General features: G+C 40.3%; 1 protein-coding gene across 6 annotated transcripts in view; it reads right to left on the bottom strand.

Moving 5' to 3' along the window:
- The window catches only part of ERC2 (ELKS/RAB6-interacting/CAST family member 2), a 1,001,125-nt gene that overhangs the window by 461,582 nt on the left and 515,803 nt on the right, over nucleotides 1-23,740 (bottom strand). The gene's annotated exons all lie outside the window — the stretch shown is intronic.

Below are 23,740 nucleotides of genomic sequence, written 5' to 3'. Positions count from 1 at the left end.
AAAGGAATCCCAGGGCCGATCTCCTTCAGAATGGACTGGTTGGATCTCCTTGCAGTCCAAGGGACTCTCAAGAGTCTTCTCCAACACCACAGTTCAAAAGCATCAATTCTTCGGTGCTCAGCCTTCTCCACAGTCCAACTCTCACATCCATACATGACCACAGGAAAAACCATAGCCTTGACTAGACGAACCTTTGTTGGCAAAGTAATGTCTCTGCTTTTGAATATGCTACCTAGGTTGGTCATAACTTTCCTTCCAAGGAGTAAGCGTCTTTTAATTTCATGGCTGCAGTCACCATCTGTAGTGATTTTGGAGCCCAGAAAAATAAAGTCTGACACTGTTTCCACTGTTTCCCCATCTATTTCCCATGAAGTGATGGGACCGGATGCCATGATATTGTTAACCAAAAAAAGAAAGCAGGTTGCAGAATAATACATATAGTCTGATCCTACTTATGTTAAAATATAAAAGCCTATTGGGACGTATACATGCACTCATATGGAAATAGCCTGTATATATACTCCTGGAAACTCCACAGTTATCTGTGGAGTTATCTGTAAACAACAATTATCACTGAAGAAGATAGTGAGATTGAAGAAGCGGGAGCTTTCCCATCCTACTGTATTTGTGTGCAGGTGTTTAAGTGAGGTATAAATACAGACAAGGACGGGCACAGATACTAAGTGCACAAGTCAACGATTTTTGACCAGAACCTTGCCATCCCCTAGCCTCATGCTCCTTCCTTCCCTCTGTGACAAAGTAATCTCTACTCTAAATTCTATCTACATGTATTTGTTTTGTCTATTGTCGAACTTCAAAGAATCATATGGTATATGCTCTTTTGTGTCTGACTTCTCTGACTCAGTGTAGGATTTTTGATATCAGTCAAAATGTTGTATGTAAGTTTCATTTTATTGCTGAATACTATTCCATTACTATGAGTATACCACATTTTATTTAGCTATTCCCTTGTTAAGTGGATATTTGGGTTCTTTCTGATTTTTTTTTAAAGAATAAGATTGCAATGAACATTACTATACAAGTTCCCCCCCCAACCCCCCATGGACATATGTTTCCGTTTCTCTTGGATAAGTAACTAGATGCAGGTTTAACTTGAAGTGTAAAATGGTACAACCACAATGGAAGATACTTTCTGAGTTCTATGAATCTTCCAGGAGCCGCTGCAGTGCAAGGACTAGTACTATAAACTCTGGAGCCAGACTGCCTGGGTTTCCATTGGAAGTCTAGTAGTTTATAGCTGTGTGGCCATAGGCAAATTTCATAACCTCTCTGTACTTCACACATGAAATGGGAATAATTGTGTGCAACTCAGAGCGGTGTTGTACAAGTAGCTTTTTATTATTATTTTTTATTTGGAGCGTTTGTTTGGTTCATCATTATTGGTTAATGTAGGTTACTCATGGGGTAGTGTGCTCTCTGTATTTGTGGTTCACTTTTATAGACCACTGGACTTCCCTGGTGGCTCAGATGGTAAAGCGTCTGTCTACAATGCGGGAGACCAGGGTTCTATCCCTGGGTTGGGAAGATCCCCTGGAGAAGGAAATGGCAATCCACTTCAGGACTATTGCCTGGAAAATCCCATGGACAGAGGAGCCTGATAGGCTGCAGTCCATGGGGTCGCAAAGAGTCGGACACGACTGAGCAACTTCACTTTCACTTTCAGAGTTATTGTGAAGAGTTAATGAATTTGCATACACAAAATGCTTAGACAGACTACAGGATGTTCCCTCTCTCTCACACTCAGTTTACAATACGAATGTAATGGTGTCCTGTGCAATACTGTGAACACATATTTAATGTCTTGCTCCCCTCACCAGAGTAGCAGGTATTCCAGATACTTCAGACAATGGACTTTGGAATGCATTATTATACCCCTTTTGTCATACATTTAGCTTCTACTTGTGATTTCCTTAATAATAAGATAAGTTACATTCCTGGAACCTTACCCTAATAGAAGTGTCGCAGGAAGGTCACGACAAGCCTGGGTAAGTGAGCTGGGATCCTGAAGTGACTGCACAAGTAGATGGGCCACACACACACACACACAATGGAAACTGACAATGAGTACTGCATGCTGAATTTGCCATATTGAAAGTTTTTACTTTTAACCACTGAGATGATCCCATTTTTTTAAAAAGCTTGTAAATACCATTCAGTACTTCAGCATAGCTATAAATTTTAGAAAGCTGTCATAAATACTCTAAAGATACTTTTAGAGCATGCACAAATGTGCTGAATATCATGAGCATGATATTCCTTCCTTTAAAAAAAAGTATCTGGCCAGCTATGGCTACTTGAATCTTACTCTCCTCCCAACAGAAGGCAACAAGTAGGATCAAGGTTTTAGGACTTAGTTCCAGAATGAGCCAGACCTCTTGAACTTTGCATTCTGCAGCCTCCGCTCAAGAGCAGCCTACCAGTTGGGCCAGGAGCATAGATGACTGCCTAGGTCCTTACCAAAACCCTCCAGCAGGATGCCCACTATCTCCTCATGCTCCCTTCTTGGCTTCCCTCCTCAGGAGATTCTCCCTCCCCTCCTTACCTGTAGTCCTTTCTCCCTTCATTCCCTGGTGGTGAATAGCCTCCCATCTCACTCTTCTCTGTTCCCACCTCTCCTGTGGTATCTGGGGTTGCATGAGGATCCAGAGATAAGGCCACCTCAGTTAAAGCACATGATGCCAACATAACTTAGACTGACAATATTTGTCATGTACTAGGACAGTCAGGCAGAGAAGGCGAGGGCACCCCACTCCAGTACTCTTCCCTGGAAAATCCCATGGACGGAGGAGCCTGGAAGGCCGCAGTCCATGGGGTCACTAAGAGTCGGACACAACTGAGCGACTTCATTTTCCCTTTTCACTTTCATGCATTGGAGAAGGAAATGGCAACCCACTCCAGTGTTCTTGCCTGGAGAATCGTAGGGACGGGGGAGCCTGGTGAGCTGCCGTCTATGGGGTCGCGCAGAGTTGGACACGATTGAAGCGACTTAGCAGCAGTAGCAGTAGCAGGACAGTCAGGTATACCATGAACCTGATAATATTCCTAAAGAAAGAAGGGTTACAGGCAAGCGGGTGTTCAGATTTGAAAACTTGAGAAGTGGAGCTTCCCAGAGACAATGAGAGTCCTAACTTTTCACCTTAGAGTATCCGACTCCACCAGCAAAATTCTCCTTGGAGGAGAAGATTTTATATGTCTATTCCTCATTCAGTCTAAAGAAATGGGTGAATCATTCGAGACAAAGCAGGTCAAGAAACAAGACAGTAAGATGCCCAAGACCAATGACTTAGCTGCCAGATTGGTTGTATTCTCATCTCAGAGGCGACATTTACAAAGTGTGTGATTCTGGGCAAGTTATCTCATGGTGGGTGGGAGGCATTAAATGATTTCATAAGCCTAATGTTCCTACAACAGTCCCTTGAACATAGTGGATAATTTATAAATGCTAGCCTGAACCCTCTGACCCAAATAACACTCTTCTAAAGTGTGTATCTATTTCCCTCACCTCGTTTGCCAACAAGAGCCAAGAAAACCTAGAGAGGAGGTTACAGAGCTGAAAATGGTCACAATTAGCAAGACAAGGGTTTGTTTTTCTATAGATATTTCATGTAGGAGATATTTCAAAGGGATGACTTCTTTCAACTGTTCTCCTTTATTCTAGCCCTGCAGAATCTCCTCACCCAAAGTATCAAAGGAGCACTACCTTAAGTATGAATGGAGCCCAATGACTGATAGCCTAAGCTCAAGACAAGAGATGACAGGGGCCTGTTAGAGAAGACCCCAGGGATAGAGAGCAGAGAGAGGCAACCCTTGCTGATACCTCCTTGCCCTCCTCTAGATGTACTCGGTAGGACTGTCATCAGAGGAAACTCAAACAGAAAAGGCAAGGCCTTTTTCTCACCTGCTTCAGAAGTCAATGTTCAATCCATGGGCATCTATTAATAAGGCACTCTTCCATCAAGCAGACTAAACAATTCCATTGTAAGGGTCACATGATTACCTAAAAAGCTTGGCTCTTTCTATTGGCTCTTGCTACTAAATAAATTTCTTATCACTTGGTCTTCCAGGTAGGTATGGTGACCCAGAGGGCATGGGCTGGTCGTGCAGGTCTGAGAATGAGAATTCTTCTACAAAGAAGAATTCAATCTCATATAATGAATATCAGTTTATTGTCAATGAAATGAAACTCGGATAAAGTAAAAATAAATAAAATAAAAGTGGACCAATGAATGTAACAGGGCATTACCTGGTAAAAACACAGTGACAACCTAGAGTTCTCATTCCTATAGTCATTCTTGAAATTAAACTGAAAGTCTAAAAGCTTGAGTCCAAAATAAATAAGCCTTGTTTCTCTTTCTTAAATTATATTCAATAGATACTTCAAAAAAACAAACAAACAAAAAAAAACTACACAGTTCACAGCAGGCTGATGGCTTGTTCTCATTTATCCTGCTTAGAAAAGCTTTCTAAAGACTAAAAATAGGGATCCGCAAACTTTTTTCCATAAAAGGCTATATATATAGTCAATAACTTATGCTTTGGGGGCTATGCAACCTTTGTAAACAGTATTCAACTGTGTCACAATTTTGCCATTGTAGCATGAAATCAGTCACAGATAACATGTACCCAAATGGGTGTGACTGTACATGAATAAAACTTTATTTATAAGAACAGGTGGCAGGGCTGAATTTGGCCCATGAGCCACAGGTTGCTGAAGCCAGGTAATGACAATCACAGCAGCAAATCCTCACAGCCCATCATGTGCTCCAGGCACTTTACATACACTAGCTCACTTAATCCTCACAACCCTATTAATCAAAAGTCCTTTGATTATTCTTACAGCTGAAAGTTACAGAATAACTGAGCAGCAGAGGCAGAATTCTGAATCATTCTGGCCCAGAGGCTACCCCCAGCCCCTTACTATTTGCCTTGCCAACCAGCTGTGCAGAATGTCGCAGAACTCCTTCACACCACTGTCACTTTCTCTTCTCTCAAGCAGCCCCAGAAAGCTCTAGGGAGGAGAAACAGACATGCTCAGGATACAATCTCTGTTCCATAGTTCAGCTACTTTAAGGCACACCACTCCAAACTTCACAGGATGCTGGGAAGCAACTTGGGTGACTGTTAGAGAACTAGATACATATGAGGTAATTACCCAAGAATATTAGCTTTCAGCCAGGGGCGCTCTGGAATGGAAGGTGGGAGCTTAACAGCTTTAGACTTCATGGGGGCAGTGATAGTTACTGAAATAAAGACCCAGCTAAGAAGCTGAACACAAAACCAACAAGGACACCATGCAATTTCCCATTAATTTCCGGTCTCTGGACCCGTTAACCTCAATGTGACCATTTTTGAAAAAATGATTAGCTTTTATGCATGAGTCTACCTCCACAAGTAGAAATGTTTAGTATATTTCATATCCTGGGACTTCACTGCCTCATAATGAGCTTGGCTCTTCCTCCCATACAAATAGACTTAAATCGAGATTAAGAGGTGGGAGATGATAAAATAAGCAAAGATGAAAGTAGAAGTTCAACAAAAATGGAAAGTAAGAGAAACACAAAGGACCAAGGACAACTGCAGATAACAGGTAACAGACCACAGGACAGAACTTCTGGGACCACGGGTGCAAAACCAAGAAAGGACCCAGACCTAAGATTAAAACTCCTGCCTTGTTCCCTCCAATTTTCTCCTTGCACATCATTTAGTTCTTTTCAAATTAAAAAAAAAAAAAAAATGGAATCTGAACACTTTAGAAACAAAACGTTTGTATAATTGCCACAATTCCACAGAGCATTGTTTTTTATAAAAGCCTCCAACTCCACCATTAGACATAGGAACATTAGGGCCAATTTGGTAGGGTGTCAGTTGTATTTACAGTTTGGGGTAATATAAAAACATATGGAAACTGTGAAAATTGACCCCCAGGGGGCTAATGTCTGAGGAAACCAACATTCCACAGTCTGGCCAGAGGTTGGGGGCGATTTGCCCAGACAATATACAGCCAACCTATGAGTACAGGGGCACTTCGTGTATGCAAGACCTATTTTTATTGCATTCAACCTGGAATTGGCCTGTAGAAGCCCAGACATAAAATAGAGTGAAGGCATAAGAAGATAAAAATCTTTTATGCTGATTTTCCAAACTAGAGTACAGGAATAATGTGTTAGAGTTTATATTACTTCCTATCAGAAATCAATGTTAAAATATCACTAAATAATAAAACTGCCCTCTGTTTCCAGATGTGCCAGGTACTGTGCACTATAAAAATATAATTTCAGTTAAAACAACATCCTTTTACAGATAAAGAAAAGGAGGCTTAGAGAGGTGAAGTACTGACCCAATATAATATAATTAATAAGCAGAGGATCCATAATCCGAGCCATCGTTTCTATGATGCCTAAGTTCATGGTCTCATCTAGTATGCTATATTACTGTACATTATTATGAGAGCTTTGCCACAAAAGTAAATGGGTCATTCTGGCTAGATCTATATATATCTGTATCTATATCTATATACATATAGATATATATATCAGTATATATATCTATTTTGAGAGATACAATCCTTTTTTTTTCTTTTCCCTAACAGGGAGGCAAAGCACCAGCCTCAATAAGTAAGTTATACTCTCTTTAAGATCTGGACCATCTGAGGCACGGCTTATCAGAACTTCCCAAAGATAGTTTAGACTAACACCAAATCAGTTTTCCCCTGCTGCCTAACAAATTACCACAAATTTAGCAGCCTAAAACAAACACTTATTTATTATCTCACAGCTTCTGTGAGTCAGAAGTCCAGGCAAAGCTTGGTTGGTCCCTGTGCTCCTGGTTTTACCAGGCTGAAATCAAGATGTTAGCCAGACTGCATTTCTCATTTGTATGCTTAAATGGAGAAGACCATACTTCTAGGCTCATTCAGGTTATTGGAAAAATTCCTTTCTTTGCAGCTGTAGGAATGAGGTTCCCAGCTCCTCACTGGCTGCGGGCTGGAGCTGGAGGCTGTCCGCCGTCTGCATGGCTGTCATCGTCCCTTGCTATGTGGCACTCTGCACAGGCAGTTCACATGGCTGTGTGGTTCTCTGAGGCCAGCAGGAGAATCTCTCTCTCCAATCTGCTAAGGAAGAGTCTTACAACAGGAGTGATATCCCATCCTCTCTGCCATATAACATACCTATTCAAAGAAGCGGCATCCATGACTTTTGCCGTATTCTATTTAGCTACATAAAGGTCACAGGTCCTGCCCACACTCAAGTGGAGGGGGTTATTTAAGAGTGTGAAAACCAGGGGTCAGAGATCATGGGGACCATATCAGAATTCTCTCTACCTCATGTGCTACCCAGCAGAATTTTTTCCAGTTATGGAACTGTTCCGTTCTGTCCAATACAGTAGCCACTTGTCATGTGTGGCTGCTGAATAGCTAAAGTGCAGCTACTACAACTATAAAATTGACTTTCTAAGATTATTTAATCTTAGTTAATTTAAAGGTAAATAGTTACATGTGGCTAGTAACTACCATATTCGACAGCAGATATTTGGACATTAAGCAACGTTCAAAATGCATGCTAATTTTTTTTTAACTTTTTAAACCTTTGTTTGTGCTAATCTTTTGAATGGTTTCCCAATCTTTTTATTGCCAATTTCAGATATTTCTTGGGGACTACTTACTTCAGTATCTACCCAACAGACTTATTTTTTCCATTTCCCAAACTTCTTCCAAAACATTTTCACCAATGTAACCTAAGGCATTTGGAAGGCCTAACTTATGACCAATAAGTGGTTATGGAAATTTATGCATCCTTATACTTTCCCAAGTATTTATCCCCATGACAACCCTCTGAAAAATAAATGCATGGTCTTTCCACTCTTCTCATAACTCAAACCTCTTGTAACTCTTAGTCTAATGTCAACGATTAAAATAGAATCAGTGGTGAGTGGTGGACAAAGTGAAAATCAATGAAGGATATCCAAATGGCAGAATTATCATCAAAGAGGGTGCAAGCCACTTCCCTCCAAATGTATGAGAAGACAGAACAAACCACTTCCCACACACCTGCCTCAACACAATTAACCACTTCCAAAATGCATCACTGTAATGCCACCTATTTTAGTTTCACTTGGTGATGTTTTTCTTCACTCGGTGATTTACAGAGAGTGTTCTGGCAGCACTAACTCTGGAAGATGTTAATAAATGTTAACAAAACAAAAACAGGAAACAAGAAAAGAAAGACTAGGCTTCAATAAGCCTTGATGACATAAATAGATTTGAACTAGCTTCTTAAGCTACAGGACTTTTCAGAGCCTTTACTATTATAAAAAGTGCACTGTGAAAACAAGCAATAAGATTTGATAGGCAGAGTGCCTGAAGAACTATGGACAAGGTTCATACAGGAGGCAGTGATCAAGACAATACTAAAGAAAAAGAAATGCAAAAAGGTGAAATGGTTGTCTGAGGAGGCCTTACAAATAGCTGAGAAAAGAAGAGAAGCAAAAGGCAAAGGAGAAAAGGAAAGATATGCCCATCGGAATGCACAGGACCAACAAATAGCAAGGAGACATAAGAAAGACTTCCTCAGTGATCAATGCAAAAAAATAAAGGAAAACAACAGGATAGAAAAGACTAGAGATCTCTTCAAGAAAATTAGAGATACCAAGGGAACATTTCATGCAAAGATGGGCACAATAAAGGACAGAAATGGTATGGACTTAACAGTAGAAGAAGATATTAAGAAAAGTGGCAAGAATACGCAGAAAAACTATACAAAAAAGATCTTTATGACCCAGATAGCCACGATAGTATGATCACGCACCTAGAGCCAGACATCCTGGAGTCCAAAGTCAAGTGAGCCTTAGGAAGCATCACTATGAATAAAGCCAGTAGAGGTGATGGAATTCCAGCTGAACTATTTCAAATTCTAAAAGATGATGCTGTGAAAGTGCTGCATTCAATATGCCAGCAAATTTGGAAAACTCACCAGTGGCCACAGGACTGGAAAAGGTCAGTTTTCATTCCAATCCCAAAGAAAGGTGATGCTGAAGAATGTTCAAACTACCACACAACCACTCATCTTACATGCTAGTAAAGTAATGTGCAAAATTCACCAAGTCAGGCTTCAACAGTACATGAACCATGAACTTCCAGATGTTCAAGCTGGATTTAGAAAAGGCAGAGGAACCAGAGATCAAATTGCCAACATCCACTGGATCATCAAAAAAGCAAGAGAGTTCCAGAAAAACATCTATTTCTGCTTTATTGACTATGCCAAAGCCTTTGACTGTGTGGATCACAACAAACTGTGGGAAATTCTTCAAGAGATGGGAATACCAGACCACCTTTCCTGCCTCCTGAGAAATCTGTATGCAGGTCAAGAAGCAACAGTTAGAACTGAACGTGGCACAACAGACTGGTTCCAAATTGGGAAAGGAGTACATCAAGGCTATATACTAACAATCTGCTTATTTAACTTGTATGCAGAGTACATCATGAGAAATGCTGGACTGGATGAAGCACAAGCTGGAATCAAGACTGCAAGGAAAAATATCAATAACCTCAGATACACAGATGACACCACCTTTATGGCAGGAAGAAAGAAGAACTGAAGAGCCTCTTGATGAAAGTGAAAGAGGACAGTGAAAAAGCTGGTTTAAAATCAACATTCAAAAAATGAAGATCATGGCATTCGGTCCTATTACTTATGACAAACAGATGGGGAAACAATGGAAACAGTGACAGACTTTATTTTCTTGGGCTCCAAAATCACTGCAGATGGTAACTGTAGCCATGAAATTAAAAGATGCTTGCTCCTTGGAAGAAAAGCTATGACTAGCCTCAGTTCAGTTCAGTTGCTCAGTCGTGTCCGACTCTTTGCGACCCCATGGACTGCAGCATGCCAGGCCTCCCTGTCCAACACCAATTCCCATAGCTTACTCAATCTCATGTCCATGTCATCAGTGATGCCATCCAACCATCTCATCCTCTGTCATCCCCTGCTCCTCCCACATTCAATCTTTCCCAGCATCAGGGTCTTTTGAAATGAGTCAGCTCTTCACATCAGGTGGCCAAATATTGGAGTTTCAGCTTCAGCATCCATCTTTCCAATGAATATTCAGGACTGGTGGACTGGTTGGATCTCCTTGCAGTCCAAGGGACTCTCGAGAACCTTCTCCAACATCACAGTTCAAAAGCATCAGTCCTTCAGCGCTCAGTCTTCTTTATAGTGCAACTCTAACATCCATACATGACTACTGAAAAAAAACATAGCTTTGACTAGACGGACCTTTGTTGGCAAAGTAATGTCTCTGCTTTTTAATATGTTGTCTACATTGGTCATAGCTTTTCTTCCATGAAGCAAGCATCTGTTAATTTCATGGCTGCAGTCACCGTCTACAGTGATTTGGGAGTCCAAAAAAATTAAGTCTCTTACTGTTTCCATTGTTTCCCCATTTATTTGCCATGAAGTGATGGTACCAGATACCATGATCTTTGTTTTCTGAATGTTGAGATTCAAGTCAGCTTTTTTTCACAGTCATCTTCAACTTTCATCAAGAGGCTCTTCAATTCCTTTTTGCTTTCTGTCATAAGGGTGGTGTCATCTGCATATCTGAGGGTACTGATATTTCTCCCAGAAATCTTGATTCCAGTTTTGCTTCAACCAGCCTGGCATTTCTCATGATGTACTCTGCACATAAGTTAAATAAGCAAGATGAAAATATACAGCCTTGATGTACTCCTTTCCCAATCTGGAACCAGTCTCTTGCTCCACGTTCAGTTCTAACTGTTGCTTCTTGACCTGCATACAGATTTCTCAGGAGGCAGGAAAGGTGGTCTGGTATTCCCATCTCTTGAAGAATTTCCCACAGTTTGTTGTGATCCACACAGTCAAAGGCTTTGGCATAGTCAATAAAGCAGAAATAGATGTTTTTCTGGAACTCTCTTGCTTTTTTGATGATCCAGTGGATATTGGCAATTTGATCTCTGGTTCCTCTGCCTTTTCTAAATCCAGCTTGAACATCTGGAAGTTCATGGTTCATGTACTGTTGAAGCCTGGCTTGGAGAATTTTGAGCATTACTTTGCTAGCATGTGAGATGAGTCCAATTATGCGGTAGTTTGAACATTCTTTGGCATCACCTTTCTTTGGGATTGGAATGAAAACTGACCTTTTCCAGTCCTGTGGCCACTGGTGAGTTTTCCAAATTTGCTGGCATATTGAATGCAGCACTTTCACAGCATCATCTTTTAGGATTTGAAATAGCTCAGCTGGAACTCTACCACCTCTACTAGCCTAGAAAGCATATTAAAAAGCAGAGACATTATTTTGCCAATAAAGGTCCGTCTGGTCAAAGCTATGGTTTTTCCAGTAGTCATGTATGGATGTGAGAGCTGGACTATAAAGAAAGCTGAGCGCCAAAGTATTGATGCTTTTGAACTATGGTGTTGGAGAAGACTCTTGAGTCCTTGGACTGCAAGGAGCTCAAACCAGTTAATCCTAAAGGAAATCAGTCCTGGATATTCATTGGAAGGACTGACACTGAAGCTGAAATTCTAATACTTTGGCCACCTGATGCGAAGAAGTGACTCCTTGGGGAAGACCCTGATGTTGGGAAAGACCCTGATGTTGGGAAAGATTGAAAGAGGGAGGAGAAGGGGACAACAGAGGATGAGATGGTTGGATTGCATCACCAACTCGATGGACATGTGTTTGAGCAAGCTCCAGGAGTTGGTCATGGGTAGGAGTGCCTGGAATGCTGCAGTCCATGGGGTTGTAAAGAGTTGGATGTGAGTGAACGACTGAACTGAACTGCGAATCTCCAAAAAGGAGCGGAGGGATTTGGGGCAGGAGGAGAAGGGGACGACAGAGGATGAGATGGCTGGATGGCATCACTGACTCGATGGACATGAGTCTGAGTGAACTCCGGGAGTTGGTGATAGACAGGGAGGCCTGGCGTGCTGCGATTCATGGGGTCACAAAGAGTTGGACACGACTGAGTGACTGAACTGAACTGAACTGAGGATGTTCATTAGACTTATTTGATGCAAATCCTTTTCCCCCAAGATCTTAATGCTGAATTATTGCTCTGAGGTACACAATCTGAGAAATAATAATGTTAACCAGAGTTTCCCAAGCTTCAGTCATTAGTGTATCATCTCACTGATTTTTGTTACTTACTACGTAATATTTTCCTTTAAAGTTTTTCACTTACATACCTTTTAGCCTTAGATTCATTCTAAGCAAGTATTAGTAGAATCATTTGTTTGACTTGCAAGCTATGGATGTTCAGTGAGAAGAGGCATAGCTAACAAAATACATAAATTTTCTTCTGTATTATAAGCATCCTAATTTTTAAACATGCAATTTAAAAAACAAAGATACTGATACTGCATTAAAAAACATGAGGAACAGGAACCATGTCTCTGTCTTCCCCATATGGCAGGTGAGATTACTGAAATTATTGCTCAGAGCAGTTCAATGACTTGCACATACTCACTCATGTCTAAGACCTTCAGTGTCATTGGGGATTGACAGCTGAGATAAAAGCAGTTAGGTCTGGTTGCCACTAAGCTGGTCCCCAGGTTTCCTCAGTTAGGGCTTCTTGAAATGTCTCCATGTTGAGTACTAAGGTGAGGCACCCTCCACTGTACTTCAGCATCTTCATATTCCCCAGGAGGTGTAGATGGTTGACCTTCACTTTCCCCTTAAGAAATTGTAGCCCCGACCAACCTGGAGATTCTGCTTGAAAGCAGAACAACGCCTTTCTTTCGCTTTACAAAAGCAGTACCAACAGGCCATCCAGGCTGAATCAGGAGGGCCCTGGCTTAGCTCCAGTAGCTTCATCTAGTGACAAATCCAAAGTGACAATGGGACAGAATGACTTGGCACCTGATTGCATGGGTTCAAAATGCAGATGAACCATTTCTTCACTGAAGGACCTACAACAGGGGAATTACTTGTTTCCTTATCACAGAATAGCATATGAATAGTAAAACTACACTAAAAGGAAAAATAAGAGTGAGATAAGGCATGGAGAATGCCTGGTATACAGTAAGGGATCTATAAACACCTTATAGTAATTTTAATGATTAGGAAAATAATAACAACAGTAAAAGTGGCTTAGATTCTCCATACGTCTAGGCTGGCTTACTACAGGAACAGACACCTTTGCTCAGTGACGCCTGTTAAAGGATACTATGTGCTGGACAAAGCTCCTGGAAAGAAGGCCCACATACCCTCAACACCATGCCCCGGGACTTCACACCATGAAGATGGAACCTATCTGAAGTCCTGGGTTATCTCAGTTTTACTGTTAAAAGTTCAGACCTCAAGAGGTTTGAAGGCTTCTGGAGGTGGCATTTGGATCATACATCTGCTTTTGCCTTATTGGTTGTGTGCCTCAAGTCTGGGGTTTAAGTTGCTTTAAAAGCAATAAAGATATAAAGATGTGGCATTTCTTTACTCCCTGAGTTTATGGAGCAGGACTTGGCTCTGTTATGTAAGTTAGGACCACTCCCAGCCACTTCATAGTATATGTTTGGACAGATTTCATCCCATCTATCCTTCCAGTGAATCAATGCACTCCTGTTCTCTCAATTGCCACTGTGAAAGGTCTTCTACTTGATCGTGATTATTCAAATCAAGACAATCAGAGAATACCAAGAGCCAGCCTAGACTTCTGTCTGCTACAGGAAGTTTCCTGAAACACAGTGACCTCTTAGACCTCCTCCAGAGCCTACCTGCAGATCACAGGATCTTCAACCTTCCCTCTAATGCTTCCCCTTCCCTGATCCCATCTATTTCTTTTAGAGGTCCAATCCTCCATACTAGAGTTGTCATAGGATCTTTACTAGGAGGGATGTAGGAAGATCCTGAGCATCTAGTTTTTCATCTCCTTTCTAGTTTCCATTTGGACAGCAATGCTTCTGGAGCTTCACGAGGCAGAGTGGCCAAACTTTTAGGAATATTTTTCCATCTAAAGTGAAAGTGAAAGTCACTCAGTTGTATTCAACTCTTTGCGACCCCATGGACTCTAGAGAACATGGAATTCTCCAGGCCAGAATACTGGAGTGGCTAGCCTCTCCTTCTCCAGGGGATCTTCCCAACCCAGGGATCAAACCCATGTCTCCCACATTGTAGGTGGATTCTTTACCAGCTGAGCCACAAGGGAAGCCCAAGAATACTGGAGTGGGTAGCCTGTCCCATCTCCAGCGGATCTTCCCAACCCAGGAATCGAACCAGGGTCTCCTGCACTGCAGGCAGATTCTTTACCAATGAGCTACCAGGAAACCCATCTAAAATCCATAGAGCAGCCACAAACACTCAGTATGAGTGCTATAGAAGGCAGCATGTGTGCTATAGAAGGAAGCATTTTCTTAGCATTTCTCTGGACTAGACAATGTACATGTTTAATCCTCAAAACTACTTTGTGATGCAGATATTGTTATCCCTATTACAGACAATAAAATTGAGGATGAGCCATTAACCAACATGCTTAGAGGACTCTTCCATTTGAAAGAGCTGAGTTCTATCCCAATCTGTTATATTCCAAAACTCATGTTATTTTCCTAAACTATCATTGCTGTTCTTGGATTTACTTTGCTTGCTAATTTCTTATTAGAGCTAACCAGGATAAACCTTCCACTACAAACAAAAGCACCACTACCCAGATATAAGACTGTTTTCCCAAAGCCATGTCACCACGACTCCACATCAGCAGTTCCGAACATCTTCTCTTTTCACCATACAAAAAAAAACACAGCAAATGCTGCATTTCTTACATCAGAAGATACACACAAGCATATGTTGTTCTTCCGTCACTAAGTTGTGTCAATGCTTTTGGGACCCCATCGACTGCAACACTCCAGGCTTCCCTGCCTTCACTACTTCCTGGAGTTTGCTTAAATTCATGTCCATTGACTCAGTGCCATCTCATCCTCTATCACCCTGTTCTTCTTCTGCCCTTTGCCCCAGAGGAGCCTGGCAGGCTATATAGTCCATAGGGTAGCGAAGAATTTGACATGACAGAAGCGATTGAGCCTGCATGCACACAGGCTACTTACAGTCATTTCACATAAACATATACACCAATATACCTACATGCTTATTTAGTTATTTCACACTCACACACACACACACACACACACATACACATGAAGTGCCTGTGAAGGCATCTCTTCTTTAGGCAAAGACTCTATCTATTTTGAAAAAAAGACACTGTTGTGCAGTGCTTAGTTGCTCAACCATGTCCGACTCTTTGCAACCTCATGGACTGTAGTCTGCCAGGCTCCACTTTCCATGGGGATTCTCCAGGCAAGAATACTGGAGTGGGTTGCCATGCTGTCCTCCAGGGGATCGAACCCAGGTCTCCCACATTGCAGGTGGATTCTTTACCATCTGAGCCACCAGGGAAGCCCAAGAATACTGAAGTGAGTAGCCTATCCCTTCTCCAGGGGATCTTCTCAACCCAGGAATTGAACCAGGGTCTCCTGCATTGCAGGCATTTCTACAAGAGACTAAAAACTTTTGAGATTATGAATAAAGATGGAAAGATGAGAGGAAACCTTCTTCATGTAGCATCCAAGGAAACCATTTACCCAGTGAATGGCTAAAGGTTTGGGGAATAACTGAAGTTTAATAATGTTTTATAAAGCACTTATGGGATAGTGATGAATGACTATTAAATATACCTATAGTATAATTTGGGATTCCCTGGTAGCTCAGCTGGTAAAGAATCCACCTGCAATGCAGGAGACCCTGGTTCAATTTCTGGGTTAGGAAGATTCGCTGGAGGAGGGATATGCTACCGACTCCAGTATCCCAGGGCTTCCCTAGTAGCTCAGATGGTAAAGAATCCACCTGCAATGTGGGAGACCTGGGTTCGATCCCTGGGCTGGAAAGATGCCCTGGAGAAGCGAACAGCTAACCACTCCAGTATTTTGGCCTGGAGAATTCCATGGATTGTATAGTCCCTGGGGTCGCAAAGAGTTGAACATGACTGAGCCACTTTCACATAGGGTAATTTAGACAGAAGAACCAAAGTTACACTGTACAAACTGATTTTTCTATACCAATAGGTAATGTCAGATTATTTATTTTTTTACTGTTATGAGAAAAAAATACCTTTAATATTAATTAGATGAATATAAAAACATTTAAGATTCAAGGTAAAGTAGGAAAAATAAAGCCATTTACCAAAAGTAGGTGTTTTGCTCTGCTAAGTGGTCTTAATCTCACTTTTCACCCTATGCAGTGATTCTTAGTACTAAGTCCATTTGTTGAACTTATAAAATCACCTTATAAAATCAGAATTCTTCATCCAAAGAGGAGATCAGAAAAGTAAAAAAGATTTTCCTCTTTCCCAATTGAAGAAACCAGAAATTCTATAAATTCAGCATATCCAAAGTTCACCCCATGAGGAAAGCAATGTGCTATTAGAAAATAATGTATTAAATTTTTACTAAAATTTTTTACCATGGTGAATTCAAGTCCTATGTTGCTTGCATTTTTAATTAATTGAGTTTATTTCTTTTTGAACTTTCTTTTCATTTTTAAATACTACATTTTAATTTGAATCTTCTGTTTCTGTCTCGAATATAGAGGTGAAATAACTAGGAACTAGATTTCCTGGCTATTGGCAATTAGTTTCCATACTGTTGTTTGGTAGAAATTGATTAAAGTCCTGGCAACACCTAAACACATGCCGGTTTTAAAAAAAAAAATCATAAGTTTCTCACTGACTGAACTGTTAGGAATGTAGTATTTTATGATACAGATTTACAAATATCTATGAACTGGAAGCATTTCCTGGGTAATTAATCAAAGGGAACTTTTATGAAGAAACACATCTCCATTGAGTTATTTACAAAAGATCCCACAAGCTGCAATGACTAATTATAAGTCCCAGACCTGGGCAGTTTGCTGAAATGCTTTTCTTCAGGTCATTAAAAATACCAATGACAACATACAAATTCAGAAAGAAGAATAAACTAACTACAGGAAGTTATAATTACAGAAAGGAATTATTCAAAGTATGCGACCTTTGCACAAAAATGATGTCCGTTTATTTGATACAGCAGACTCTCCTCTATTTTTCCCCTTTGATAGGTCTGTTGTAATTTCCACTAACATTAATGAGAGATATGTGCTAAAAATGAATATCTTCTAACTCCAGCCATCTGTGCATTCCTGGTAGGAATAAAACTCAATGTCATCGCTACCCTATTGGATTTCTCGGTAATGCTCTTTGCTGATAAGAATTTTGAAAAAATACCAATGAGTTTTTTCTTTTTCTTACTCATACAAAGCATGCCCATTCCCCTTGCTACATAAAGGAGTCTATTCTACTCTGAGTTCAGGCAGCCACTGAGAGGTGGGGTGAGATAAATCCCTGCTTATCAAGATAACTGTTTCCCCACTCCGCATAAATGGAGACAAAGTATACCCAGACTCTAATGATTAAAATGGCCAAATTCTTAACAGGTTAACTCATTATTTTTCATCCCTCTCATGCCAGCCCTAAAAGCTAAGTAGCTGTCTTAACAGCCTACAGCAGTCACTTCCAAACAACTCTCTTGCCCTACACCTATGCTAAAACTCAGGTATTTCATTTTTCCTTTATGAATTACTGGCTGTCAAGAATTTGACAAAGGTCCCAGGCTTTAATGGAGACCTTTGAAAAGAGAGAACCTGTGCTGGAGAACCCAAGGAGGGATGCTGGGGAACCAGGGAAGCAGGAAGATTGGAAAGACATTGGTCAGGAATTTGAAAAAAATAATACATATATATGATGGAAGACAGCTTATATGGTGGAAGAGAGGCTTATGTGACTATCTCCAATCACAGCCAAGTGTTTCCTCAGTGACAGCTGGGAACATACAGCACCCCAGGGCCACACAGTTATAACTTCACTTCCCTGAGCAGCCAGCCAGACTATCCTCAGCAAGCCAAACCTTTTCAAGGGCCCCTTCTTACACCCTTCGTGGAGTCGGGGGGAGGGTGTGCTAAGCCCTGCTTCTGAAGATCCAAGTGTTTGATGGATCAGGTGGATCACTTCTTCCTCTCAAGCTGCATAGAAGGCTGTAGTACTTGGGATCCTTTCTTAGATCTTAACATTAGGTCTAGTTTTATATGACATGTGATGACAGAACTGCTAAGAATATTTATTAGCTTGGCTAACAACTAAAGAAAAAATGGTAATCACAGCTCTCTAGAGAGGCTTTTTAAATTTCGTTTTATGGCACTATAAAATGAGGCCATACCCTGAGCATTTAAATGGGCAAATTATTTGCTTGGAAGGGGCTCAAAATTTGAAGTTTGGTCATATCAATAGACAAAAGCTAAGTGAATATTCAAGATAAAGTCCATTTCAAATGTAGCTAAGCCATCACCAAAAGAGGGGAAGCATCTATTTGATATAAGTGACCACATGTGTGTTTGTAGGACTATATATGTCTCGGGTCTAGATTACACTTTGAATAAGTTCTTAATATTTGGTAAACTGTCCCTAATCCTATTTCATGGAAACCTTGAAAAAGCAGTGCCAAGGTAAAACTGTCAGCTGGTAATCTGTAAGCCACATATTATAATAGTATAAATTCACTTACTTTCCCCAAGAGAATAATTTTTAAAGCTATTAATTTATTATTTAAATTGCCATTTTATTATTTAAAATATCACTTAATTATTTCAAAATGTCAGCTATTGTGTACTGGACAATCTTTTTAATAAAGTGACAAAGTGAAAGTCACATAGTCATGTCCAACTCTTTGCAACCCCATGGACTCTAGAGTCCATGGAATTCTCCAGGCTAGAATACTGGAGTGGGTAGCCTTTCCCTTCTCCAGGGGATCTTCCCAACCCAGGGATCAAACCCAGGTCTCCCACATTGCAGGCGGATTCTTTACCAGCTGAGCCACAAGGGAAGCCCAATCTTTTTAATAGAGCATAGTAAATATGAGTGTAAAATTACCAGTACACAAAAAAATATAAGAAAACCTATATATAATAATGGTCTAGTATCCAGTATATATAAATAACTCTTTCAAATCAACAATAAAAAGACAAATACAATTGAAAATGGGCTAAGGATTTGAATAGATATTTCTCCAAAGAAGACACACAAATAGACAATAAGTTCATGAAAAGACATTCAGTATCTCTAGTCATTAGGGAAATGCAAATCAAAAGCACAATGAGATACCACTTCATAATTCCAGGGTGCCTATGATCAAAAAGGCAAACAATAACACATGTTGGTGAGAATGCGAAGAAATAGGAACAATTATATGTTGGTGGTGGCAATGTAAAATTAGCACAACCTCTGTGAAAAACAATTTGGCAGTTCCTCAAGAAGTTAAGCACAGAGTTACTATATGACACAGAAATTCCACTCCTAGGTATATACTCAAAAGAAATGAAAACATATATTCAAACAACAACCTGCACATCAATGTTCATAGCAGCAAATTCATAATAGCTAAAAACTACAAACAGCCCAAAAGTTGATCAGGTGATGAATAGACAAACAAAACTGGTATATACCTACAACGGAATGTTATTAAGCAATAAAAAGGAGTGAAGTACTGAAACAAAAAACATGAATGAATTCCAAACACATTATGCTAATTAAAAGAAGATGAGTTACAAAATATCACGTATTATATGACCCCGTGTATACAAAATGTTTCAAATATAAAAATCCATAAAGACAGAAAGTAGACAAGGAGCTATGGGAAGGGAAGAAATAACAGGAAATGAGCGTGCCTGCTAATGAATATGGGTTTCTTTCTGAGGCGACAAAAATTTAGTTTGGAATAGGACAGTGGTGATGATTGTGAAATGTGAATGTAACATCAACCACTGAATTTATACACTTTAAAGAGAAAATTTTATGGTGCATGAATTATATCTTAATTTGAAAACTATACCTGTTAGTATTTAAAAAGTTAAATAGTACAAAAGAATTTATTTTTTAAAAAGTTATATACCCTCTCCACCTCCCCCAATAACCACTTCTGGTATCAGGGGATTTTGCCAATCTTTCCAGAAATTTTTTATACATAATGCACAAACAGACATGTATCCTGTTTTGAAAATACAACAGAGAATTTTATATATTTTACAATGTTTTTGACATCTTTCCATGGAAGGAATGTATACACTGGAGTGTGGATAAAGGGGCCGGAGGGGAACGGCGGAGCTGAAAGAGGGAATGCCAAGTAACAACCTGCAACCCCATCCACTGGAGGAGCAAGAATCAGTCAGTTTCTCAAATTTTCAGATGTCCACGCAACAACACAGCATGGATATCCCACATAGAATCTCAACAGATTAAAAACTAAATTCTCAACTGTCCCCTCTCCCAAGTCCAAAATCACCCTACTTCTTCTGCAGTTTCTCCTCCAAAGTCATCCAAGATTGGGAGTCAAGGAAGAATAAGCCTTTCATCTCCCAACACTTCACATGAAATGGATCACCATGATCAGCCATTTTCATTTAAAGTGTCTATCAAAACAGTTATCTCCTCTCTATTCTTACTGCTACTGTCTTAACTCATGCTTTTGATTTCTTTATCCAGACACTGAAATAGCTCCTGTCCTTCTCCACTGTCAATCTATCTGTTCTCCCACAATTCTTCCATCCATTTACCCATTTATTCATCCAACAAATATTTATGGAGCAATAACCATGTTCCAGGAAAATAAGACACAAAGATGAAAAGGAAATTGTCTTTATCATTAGACAGTTCAAAGTTTAGTAGAAGGGAAAAACATGTAGCTGGAAAATAACAAAGTACTTTTTACAACATTGAATAAGTGCTGTCAGAACACAAGGTGGAACTATTGATTTTTAAGAGGAATCAGAGGGTGACATGTGAATTGGGACTTCAAACATGAGCAGGAGTTTCACATGAAATGAGGAGGAAACCAGCATTTAAGCAATGGGAGGAGTATGCACAAATACAGAAAGATGGGAAAGGTCTAGAAAGCGTAGGGAATAAGAAAAGATTCAGTAATGCAAGCAGGTAGAAAATGAGGAGGTGAAGGGGCTCTGTGTGTATGCTGGGCTTTAAGATAAGACTTGAAAGCAACCCAGGATTAGAGTGTAGAGGACTTCATAAGCCAAGCAGCCACAGAGTCTGCTATTTGGTCCAATGTGTGAGGAGGCAACAAGCACTTCTAGGCAGAGGGTACTGCCTCACTGATTTTATCTGGAGTAGAGGAGAGGGACAGACTGTGACTTTGTAGAGGCTATTGCAAATGACCCATGAGGACAACAGTACCTAGAATGGAGAGAAGAAATGAGAGAATGAAATGTGGTGGTTTAGACACATGACGAATGAGCCAGGGAGGTTTTTAATCTTAAAATAGGCAGACTTTATACCAGTTCCAAGACTAAATGCCAAGTAGACGCGAGGATGGGTGGAGTACAGTTGTGGTTGTATTGGAAACACAAGGTAGGCATCCTTCTAAAACACAATCCTGTTCCCCACTACCTTCACAATGAAAACATTTTAACAGTTTTTATTATGTCACATAAGGGAGCATCCATGTATGGTTGTATCCCCATGTCCTTTGTTCTTGAGATAATCTGGGCTCAAATCCAGAGTTACCTTGAGAAGTTTACAAATGACCTCACTAAGCCACAGTTTATTCATCTGCCTATGGTAAATTGTTACTCTCCTTCTTACAGCATTGTTGTGGAATGAAAAAAATATTTCATGTCACTGTTGTGTAGTGATAGACCCTGGCCCATGGAACATGCTGAACGAATGGCAGCAGAGTTTTCAAAGAAAGACACTGAGAATTATCTTTCCCCCAAATTATGTTAAAAATATAGGGTCTTTTAAAAGTCTAATGTACTTTTAATGGTCTTTTAGTTGTTGATGATAATGATAAAATAACAATCTGTCAATAACACTTAAAATTTAGAAAAGAAAGCTATGTTATTCACTCTACCCAAACTTCTTCATTTTAGAGGACTGGACAAAAGTAAAAAGTCTGTGAGAGATGAGAAGGTAAATCAAATAAACTGACAAACAACAGAGAAGAAATACTCCTCTCCCCAGCAGCTATAAGAACTGAGAAGCCAACACAGATCCTTTCTACCAGGTATACAGATGAAGTCATTAAAGCTTCAAAGTTAAAGGCTTAAAAGTTAAAAAAAAAAAATTCTGTACTCTGTAGGAGGAAGGCCTTGTATTTTGATGGCATGATATCTACCCTGACCTAAAACAATGATGAGGGAGAAATGATTCCATAGAATGATTACTGCCTGGACAAGGGAACTAGTTCACGAGTTTGAATTCTTAGTCTTTGTTATGTGCTGCCAACCCTCCCACTTGTCTGAGACAAGATCAAGGGAGACGCAGATACTGTGCTGCAGAGAGGGCCATCTCTCTATCAGAAAGCTCTTTTGTTTTCCAAAAGGAACATCATCATATATCACAAAAAAGGACTTCATTTCTTCGCAGCTTTTATGCTGCTGGGATTCTCTGATCTTACTGTGTGGGGCCATGAAACACTGTCCCAAGAATGATTCCTGGAAGAGGCAGAAAACCCCTCCTGGAAATACATCTTTTCTCTTGGCTGCTTCCCCAGAATTCCCCACCAGGAACTGTCTTAAGCAGGCAGGAGGATGGATGGTCTGAGGTCTTCCCCATTTCTGCTGTCCATGTTTCTTGAAACCAGTCCAGAGCTGATGACCGTCTCCAAACTACAAAGCTGCTGTTGCCTCTATGGCAGTGTACTCACCAGGCCACCTCAAACTCAGTTCAAAAAAGGAATCCCACATTCCTGCTCAAGAGAGAGTGAAGACTCAGACCAGCAGCTCAAAAAAGGCTGCTGGAACTGCCAAAACAAACAACTTCTCAACTTCCATTATAAGAGGTTTTCATCAATGCTTGGAATCCTTTGTATTACAGAAATAGCTTTCCATCCCCAAAGAAGCACATTAAAGAGTGGTCCCTATAGTACCCGGAGTTCCTGGGCCAAACCAATTTATCCTAACACAAAAAGTCTTACTGCAAAATAGGACACAGTGATTGATTCTGGGTTCTGGAATCAGAACAGCTGAGTTCAAATCCTGGCTCCACTAATAGCTGTGTGATAGAAGCCAAGTTACTTAACTTCTCTGAGCCTTGCTGTCCTCAGTTCACAAATGAGACTAATAATTTCACAAATGGCATCTACTGTTGGAGTTTCTATAAAGAAAATGTTAGATAAACCTTGGAGAATGCACAGCACCATGCCTAGCACCAAATAAGTAGTCAACTAAGTCTTTTCTTATTTCTGCTGCTATAGCAGCAACAGGTACAACCACAGACTGCCTGAGCAAAGTATCTGTCACCACACCTTTACTTTCTTCCTACTATGATAGTAGCTAGGTTTCATCTGCTTGTTTTTCCTGTCTTGTTGGCTCTTGTTAAAATATATAGGCTGCTGATTTTTGTGTTTTATCTGCTTGCTTGTTTTATTAATTAACCTTGCTTCTCTCAAACCTGCTACCGCCTCCTAACCTCTATGGCCACCACCTTGTTTCAGTGCTATGGTTTCTTTCAGCTTGGGCTACTGCCTACCCTTCCACAACAGAGTTGCTACAGAATTAATCATTCTAGAAGATACACCTGACTATGCTCTTCCCAGGCTCATAAAGTTCAAAGCCTTTAGCTAAGCATTCAAGGTTTTCCCTGTCCAGGGAAACCCTTATTGTTCACTTCCTCCTCTGCTCCAGA

The sequence above is a fragment of the Bubalus bubalis genome, chromosome 21 (assembly GCF_019923935.1).
Source record: "Bubalus bubalis isolate 160015118507 breed Murrah chromosome 21, NDDB_SH_1, whole genome shotgun sequence".
NCBI classification, from domain to species: Eukaryota; Metazoa; Chordata; class Mammalia; order Artiodactyla; family Bovidae; genus Bubalus; species Bubalus bubalis.
Note: the sequence above shows the minus strand (reverse complement) of the source record. Positions and strands in the feature narration are given on the sequence as shown.